The following is a 9,162-nucleotide window of genomic DNA, read 5'->3' on the forward strand; positions in this document are numbered from 1 at the left end:
ATTTCGCCCGAAATTCCGTTTCCGCCGGATGGCGGGATTCGGTCAAAAACGAAAAGGAGAACCCTGCTTCGTGGTGTCTGCAGCTAGTCGTCGTCCCGTAACGCGGAACAGCTTATTGCCGACGGAAACGCTATGCGGTCTTTGCGGCGGCGCTGGGTATCGCAAGCTAACCCGCATAGTCCGCTTCAACTGGTGGGTTCGCGTTGCAGGCTATGTGGGTTTGCCGCGCGCGTGGAGCCGGCGGGTTCGCAGATTGGCCCGCGCCACTTGCATCCTGGCTACACCCCTCAGCAGCAAGGCGCGGCCAATAGAAAAACGAGAAGCACCTATACGCCCGCTTGCGCCTACGTTTCAGTACTCGCTGGCCTCCTCCTCTCTCCGCCAGCTAGACTTTTTGCTGATCTGTCCAGCGACTCGCCCGCCTACTCAACTTTGTTATACTTATTCTTACAAAATTTCTCATCATATCGAATCTTTAAACGCATACATAAAGTATTAAATATAGCTAAATAAAATAACTAATTACACAATTTGTCTATAATTTGCGAGACAAATTTTTTAAATCTTGTTAACTTATGGCGGAACAATAATTATTAAATACAAATAAAAATGCATAATGTTTTACGGCCAAAACTTTAAGACAGTCCCAATCCAAACACTACTCGGTCGTTTCCATGGCTGCCATCTCAGCAAGAAACTCCGTTTAGAAACTACAACATACAACGCATCGAGTCTTCATGTCCGTCCGTAATCAAATCTAGCGATCCCTTTCTCTCCCCTTTCACGCGCTCTTTCCAGGCTGCAACGGCGAGCAGGCACGGCAACTCCAGCACGCAGCAAGATCGAGCCTCGGGCGAGTTCGCCGAGCGGTGGGTGGCTACGCTCCGCCGGGCGGCGGGGCCAGAGCAAGTGGCGAGCTCTGCGGCCGCAAGCTCTGACTGCAGCTCCGACGCGGCCACGACGCAAGCTCTGACTCGAGCGTAGGTTGCGGCCACGACGGGACGCGGGCAGCGGCGGCTGGGAGCTCCGACGCAGCGCCGAGCTCCGGCGTGGCTGCGTGTGAACTGGTGGGGGCCGCGACGGGATCCCGACAGCGGCGGCGAGCTCGAGCGCGCAGCGGAGGCCCGGGCTCCGACGCGGCATCGTGATCTCGGTGGCAGCAAGGGCGGGGAGAGCTGGTTGCGGCGGCGAGCTCGAGCGAGCAGCGGCGGCGAGCTCGAGCGAGCAGCGGCGGCCGGGGCTGGCGCTCCGACGCGGCGCCGAGCTCTCGGTGGCAGCAAGGGCGGGGAACGACGACCAGGAGCGGGGCTCCGACGGCGCACCGAGATTTCGATGGCGACGATGGCGAGGAGTGGCGGCGAGCTCGAGCGAGCAGCGGTGGCCGGGGCCGGGCTTCCGACGCGGCGCCGAGCTATCGGTGGCGGCGACGGCAGGGAGTGGCGGAGGCCACGCCGCCGGTGGTGTGCACTGCGGGTCCCAGAAAACGAGTGGGAGGAACCCATCGAGTCCCCCAACGCGCGCGGGAATAATTTTTTATTTTTAACTTATTTTTCAATTTTATTTTAAAAATAACCCACTCGGAAATATATTTGCAGATCTAACCCTTTTGATCGCGCTGGTCTGCGTGGCGTGACAAAAACACGCACGCCACGCAGACCGGCACGACTAAAAGTGTTAGATCTACAAATATATTTCCGGGTGGATTATTTTTAAAATAAAATTGAAAAATAGGTTAAAAATAAAAAAAATTCCGCACGCGGGGTCGTTTCTTCGTTTCTTGCATGAGAGACGACTAGGCCGGGTAGCGCGCTTCGCCGCGCCCGTGGTGCACCGTGTGCGGGGTTGTTTCATGTGTTTCAACTTTCAAGTGATAATATGGAATATGGTACCTGATGATAAATTAACTTCTGATATTCCAGATTAAGTAAATTTATTTTGAGTATCAGTGCATTGCATAGCAAAATAAAAAGCATCCGAGGAACATATATACAGGGTCATTCAACATATACATCGACAATGACAGGACACTACTATATATGATCTGCCACACCAGCACGGTATCACCTCCTTCTTGGCAAAATTAAAAAAAAATAAACTGACAGAGTACTAAATGAAAAGGAAAATATTTACAGACCCCATCTATCTTAGTGCGTGGTGTCACTTTTCTGTATGAAAAGTTGGAAACCAAACAAATTGGAACAAACAAATCGTACTAAATGAAATCCGTGAAACACACTATGCGAGTTGAGGATTTTAGGACCCCCAAACGTAATTAGGGAATAGGCGTGTACTAATCGAAGTAGTCAAATTCCATATCGCTTTGATAGTGTTCATCTTTAGCTAAGAACTAAGGCTTTCTTTCTTCCCTAAGTATCCCTCTCCGAGGTTTTCTTCTTCTATGGTGCCACAGCACTGTGTGGTTAGAGGACTTTTGTACATTTTATTTTCTTTTCTTATCAGTATATACTTTACCATAGTGGGAGCTTCCCCGGTTGTATAGCTTTCAAAAAAAAATTCCATATCGCATTGGTGGACATTTCAAAAGTTTCTTGGTTGTCCTGACGGCTTCAACTTATATCTTCTCCAAGTATTGCCAAGGATATATTATTCTGTGTAGTTGAAAATAGAATTAGCTTCCCACAATAAGCAACAAACTGAATGTAAGAAACACCATCTTAATTCTTTGGAAGCAAATCTCTGTGCAATGCCTTGAGCACGTAGACGTAGTTGAGGATACAAACATAATACACACAGTTATCATCGAGAAATGAATGCCAAATCAAGGCAAAATCCAATGGCAGAACACATTATATTTCTGTGGAACATTCAGTCTAAATGAACCCTAACCTATGGTACGCTAAATTTATTACTTGAATGCACCCCTAAATGATTAAGTTTGGACAGGAGGTCAAACTATTCTATCAGTTAATCGGTTGAGATGTTGCTTGCATGTTTCCATTATGCATTCATATTAATTTTGCGCATTAGGTACAGATGTGTTAAATGATGAAAAAAAACCTGGCAGATATCTTCCTTTTCTGAATAATTATATTCTAAGATAAACCAAGAACACAGAATTCACTGTCCCCTTATGCAAACAAAAAGAGGGGAAATCAAATCATAGAAACAGCTACATTGTCCCTTGGCAAAATAATTAGTAGAAGATTTGAAAATGAAAGTAGCTTCTCACAATAAGGAAGCAAACTGAATGTAAGGAACACCTTCTTAATTCTTTTGAATACATATCTATGCATTAGACTTCAGAAAACAAACTTTAGTTATGCATGGAAATAAAATGGAGGCATTCCTAATGAACATGACAGAAATAAAATATATAAAGTGGTGACTGAGAAATGAATGTTATATCATAACAGAATCAAACAGCAAAATAAAGAATATTGCATCTGCAGAACATCAACCTAAATGGATCCTAATATATGCTACAATAAATTTATTACATCATTGCACCCTTGACTAACTGAATCTGGACAGGAAATCATATTGGCAGCTAAAATTTACACTCACTGCAATGGAAACTTGTCAAGATCTAAAGGTATATGCATCATAAGCATGTCTAAAATCAGCGTATACTGCTTTTCAGTTTTACATGCATCTACTGTATCATTGCGCCCCTGCAATGTGATTAGCCAAACTACATCTCAGCAATCTTGACCATTATGACTCCATCTTTGCAGTAATATGGTATGAGACATTGGGATGCAAGATGAAACAGGCCAGGATGAAAAATGCACTCACTGGGTTGTGTTGACTGTTGAAGCAACAAATATGCTTCTGAAATAGGATGCACGTTCCCTGGTAATCTTTTTAAAAGCGCTACCTGGAGCATTTGTTCTACAAAATAAAGTTAGTCAAGGAAAATCAAAATACCAATGGGTTCAGAATTAGCAACATGAATGGTACCTAAAAATAAGTATGTTCAATGAAACGGAATCTCAATTCAGTAATTTGTTGAACCCTAGATCATGATTCTTTTGGAAAAGGCTAAGCGGTGAACTCCTTGCTGTAACAAATACACATATAAGGGAAATGAATAATCAACCATGGCAAAAAGTTGGGAGGTTGAACAGATCGGATAAAGCACTGGAACTGGTGCTAACATCTAACATTTTCCAATTTGACCATATCTTGTACCATTGTAATTAATTCCGAAAAGAGGGGATTAGAAGAATACCAAGAACCGGTGATTCTCAGTACTACGACATAATGTAAGAAATGACAAATCATTTCAATAAAGAATAAAACCCTTTCAGTACCTCAAAACCATGTCGTGATTCTAAGATAGACAATCCCCCAAAGGGAATATAATCTGAAGATAGTTGGATACATTGAAATGACCTAAGATCGATTAAAGGACCTTCCTATAACTAAATAGAAAATTCCTACAAATGCAAGTAACCATGTCGTATTGATACAACTTGCAACTACTTTAATGATAGTTTTTTTTTCCTTTTTGCAAATACGAATGAGAAATATGCATTGACAATTGTAAATTCCATGGTGACGAAGTCATGCTATGTAAGCATCTGTATATAATATTGTACCTTGGTATTTTTGGAAAAGTTCCTTAGATTGATAAGAATTGGAAACATATGGAGCCACCGATACTTTCGAACAACAATTTGGCAGATGAGAGCCAACTAATCCAATGCAGAAGCAGGTTGAAGTAGAAAATAATGTCACCTCGCTTTTTATACAATTATACAAAGATATCACCTGCAAAACCCAAAAGCAAAGATGCTCTAAAATTGTACAGGTAGATTTGTTTGTACACCAAAGAGACATATTCATCGAACACATAGGATGCAAAGAGTAGACTACTTTTTGACTTAGAATATACCTGATCCATGGTATTGCAGAGTTGCTCTGCTAGCTGCAACTCGATGGAGCTCCTGAGCTGTCCGCTTGTTGACAATGGCGGCCACTTTCCCGCCGTGCTCGCCCAGCCCGGAGGGGTACGACCTCGTGGTGTTCAAAAGCTCCATATGCTTCCAGCAAGCCTTAAGGGGTTGGCGGCTTTGCATCTCCCGTCAACACCAGCGTTCCTCCATGGCCTCGGTAGCAGGCTAGCAGCACGCAGCGGTCAACGGGGAAGGCCGGGAAGCTCACTTGAGGTCGGATTTAGTCATTTAGGGTGGGAGGGAAGGGAGAAAAAGTGAGGGAGAGGAAGGCCGTCGCCGCACAATGACGACGCGCATGCCTCATCCAACGCAAGCCGCCGCACGAGCCGACTGAATGGGGCATGATTAGCTGGGAAGCTCGCCGCGACAGGTATAGGAAGGAGGGAGGCGAACGCAATGGCGGGCGGCGGCGGACGGGGACTGCGGCAGGCACAGGGACGGACTTCGGAAAGCGGGCGGCGAGGATGACGAAATTAAAGAAAGGGGCAGCAGTCGGATTTTTGTTTCGAGGCAAGGACGACTTCTTACATCAGCAGCAATTGTTTTCGCGTGGAAGAGACCAACAACGATACGCAACCGGCGGCTACAGCTGTTGATCTTTCATTCGCAGGTATGCACGAAACTGTAACTTGAGGCCTCCGTTGGCCCGGGAATTCTTCCGGCATAAGAGTGGCTTTGTTTGGTTAGCGCTATAATTACAGCGCGTTAAAAATAGTAATAACTTTGATCATTAATTACGGTGTCAAACAAAGTTAGTTTACAAAATCAACTTTCGAAGCCCGCGCTAGTGAGCTTGAAAAATCTAATAAGACATTTGACCGCGTGATTTGAGAATGGTTACTATAGCATCACTGTAGCTAATCATCCATTAATTATCGTCATTAGATTCGTCGCGAAAAGTTACACCCATCTCTAAAAAGGTTTTACAAATAGACTTTATTTAGTACTTCATGCATGCGAGATTTTTTTTGAAAAACGTGCGCGCTAATTTTGTTGCAAAACCAAACAAGGTCCGTGTACTTATTTCCTCCTCAATTCTTCTCTCTCTTCAATAAATCTCTTGTCATATCAGCATTGTTGCTTATGTGGCAGTCAAGAAACCATCCTAGTCAGCTACGTTGGAACTGTTCTTAGAGCAACTCCAACAGATTGATTTTCTTCATGAGAAAGAGGAATTCTTCATCACAATTTTAATTTATTGGGGAGATATGTTCCAACAGATTTTTTTCTTTCCCCTTTAGTTCATGAGTGGTCAGGATCTTTTCATGCATGTGAATCTTGTGGCTAGAAAAGAATGGATAGAAAGAAAGAAGGAAAAAGAAGAAGGTGGAATTTCCTTTTAAAAAGAGGAGAGGGGGAGGAAAATAAAGAGGAAAGGGGAAAAATCAATATGTTGGAGTTAAATTTTTTTCCATAAATTTTTTTATGACTAAAAAGTGAAAAGAGAAAAAAAGAAAATCAATCTGTTGGAATTGCTATAATGCATGGCTTTGAAGCGCGCAGCGTCTTGCCGTTGGATGCGAATGGATGATCCGGTGCGTGCTACTGCAGGACGTAGTATGCCTGCAGTCGCACGCATCGGACGAGGGGATGGGAACGAGAACGGGATGGCCGGATAGGGATGTGTTGTGGAGCGTGAGATGGAATAAATGGGTGCGGGGTTTGGATATTCGATTAGTTAAAGTCAATCCCGTGCACGGATTGGGGTAGGAGGATGGGCTTGCTTTCTTTTTTACGCCATGGCTGCTGATGAGTGCTCATGGCCTCATGCACTCTGGGAGGGAGGATCTTCTGTGGCAGACTGGGAGTAGCTAGGTTGCCGAGTCGTTTTCTCCACTTCCAAACCTTTCGGAGGCCATTGACCTAACAAAAGCGGAAACATAGGCATAATTGGTTTGGTGCCAAAATTTGCCTTGCCAAAATTTTGATAACCATAAATTTTAGCACTCATTTAGTTACAATCCAAAAAAATTGTCCACATCACAAAGTACTTGTCAATATTTTGGTAAAAAAAAATCTTTCCAATGTCTTGGCCTGCCCTAGTTTTAGCAAGGCACATTTTAGCACCAAACCAATTAGGCTCATAATACGTTTTCTATGTATTTTCCCCAAAATGCAATGTACTCCTCAGTCCAAAAAATAAATCGATCTAGGTTTCAAAATTTATCTTAAAAATAAATCATTTTACTATATTTAGTATGTGTATATGTATGCACCAATCATACTGATAAATAGAGACAAGTAAGATCGTTTCACGTCGTATTAATTTACCATAGAATTTCTAAAACGATTTCTAAATACCGAGTGAGTATGTTCCGTTCTCACTCTTACCATGCGGAGCCAACATTAAAACAGACCAATGAGCTCTCCGCGTCTTGTCATTCCTCCTTGTCCCCCCTTCTTGGTGCTTCCATTCGCCCTATGCATAGGTATGGTACCAATCCCTCATTTTTCTCATCTCCCCACTTCCTTTTTGCATACCATTGCATCTCTCCAATGGAGGCCAGTGCATTGTGCATATGCCTTTGTTCTCGCTATACAATAGATCTCTCGAAGGAGTATGTGGCGCGGCGATAGTGGTTAGGCTAATCCCAGTGCAAAGTTTCAATACACGATTACCAAAAGTGATATATCATCAAAAGACTTTTGAAACTATGGATGAAATAAGAACTCCCAATGCATAGTTTCATTTCACGATTTCATAGGAAGTCATTGCATTCAATTACTATGAACATGATTGGTTGAAATCTGATGAGATGAAATTCTCTAGCCCCCAATGCTAGTTTCATCTAGTTTTATAGCCTTGGAAACAGTGTAACCCAAGTTTCATATAGATGAAACCCATTTCTTCTCTCTCTTCATAAATTTCTTACCATGTCATCATTTTTTTCTATGTGGCACCTCATTTAATGTGCATGAAACCTCTATGAAACTTGCACTGGGACTGACCTTAGTGACCTTTCTTGGTTGTGACTCCCTATGTCAAGTTGCCAAGTACCTTCTCTATCTTTAAAATGGTCCCATTAAATTATTATTATAATTTTGGTGATCTAATGATAATATAATTAATATGATTAAAAATTTATAAGATTATATTTGTAGAATTTCTTGATCTCATGGATGATGTCCAAATCATAGTCCAGATGCCCAAACAAGTGGTCTAAATCATAGTAAAAATCCATAGAATAATTTTAGGGTGTCCAAATGACAACTGAGATGGTCCAACATACCGGGTAATAAGACGGCCTCAAGAACGTATGATGCATATCAATATTTAGAAGAAAATGAAGAAATTTAGCAGCACATGATGAATCGACGCGGTAGGCTCATTTTCATGTGAATAATGGTTAGATCAATCTTACGATGAAGCAAATCCTCCACCAGGAGATCCGAATTCAAGAACATCAGTGCATTTCAAAACGGTCACACCAGAAACTTTGCTGTCACTGTAATTTTTCCCAACTATTTTTATCTTTGAAATTTACAATATGGTGACAATCCATGTGAACGACGACTAAACGGGTGCTAAATCAGTGCATTTCAAATTCGTCCCTTTTTTATTTCCAGATTCTATCTGGCGATGGATCACCACACGTGCTAAATGCCTAAATCTGATGTGCACACCCCACCTCTGCACGGCAGCAAGCGCAAGCCGCAATCACCGTGCACTTGTGTACACGGAAACGAACAAGAGGATGCGCGTTACGATTTGTCAGCTTTTCTTTTTCTCAAAAGCTAATCAAATTCTGGCAGCGTTTAGTTCTCATTTTTTTTGCACAGTACCTGTTAAATCAAATTTTCGAACAGATGTATGAAATATTAAATACAGTTGGAAAAAATAACTAATTATACAGTTTAACTGATTCTTACGAGATGAATCTAATGATATTAATTAATCCATGATTGGACATTAATTGTCAAGTAACAACGAAACGTGTTACAATACCCAAACCCAAACTTTTTCACCAACTAAACACCCCCTCTGCAACAAATTGAATGATGGTAACCGAATGAATTAGTGTTGGAACCAACGCTCAAGCTACCGGTTTAACCAAATAAAATTAGGAGGCGACTGGTAATATCGGTGGGCTGGTTTATTTGCCTAAATTCTTGAAATCTGACTAAATCTTGACTGAAATTCGGAACTCGTGGTATGACTATTTACCAGTCACCACCGGGAAGACTGATTTTCACCGAAAATCGCCGTTTTGTGCTGAAATTCCGAACTCTGATTGGAACTTTT

General features: G+C 42.5%; 1 long non-coding RNA gene across 3 annotated transcripts; it reads right to left on the minus strand.

The window, feature by feature from the left end:
* Positions 1-1,920: 1,920 nt before the first annotated feature.
* On the minus strand, positions 1,921-5,425 carry LOC120674705. 3 transcript variants are annotated; one of them, XR_005675166.1, is made up of 3 exons: positions 4,859-5,425; positions 3,757-4,734; positions 1,921-2,609 (listed from the first exon to the last, which is right to left on the minus strand). It is a non-coding gene; the product is annotated as an uncharacterized LOC120674705 (long non-coding RNA). The 3 variants fall into 3 exon arrangements; XR_005675167.1 differs by having other exon boundaries at positions 1,921-3,632; XR_005675165.1 differs by having other exon boundaries at positions 1,921-4,734; positions 4,859-5,424.
* Between the last annotated feature and the right edge of the window lie 3,737 nt (positions 5,426-9,162).

Source organism: Panicum virgatum, chromosome 5N, assembly GCF_016808335.1.
Source record: "Panicum virgatum strain AP13 chromosome 5N, P.virgatum_v5, whole genome shotgun sequence".
NCBI classification, from domain to species: domain Eukaryota; kingdom Viridiplantae; phylum Streptophyta; class Magnoliopsida; order Poales; family Poaceae; genus Panicum; species Panicum virgatum.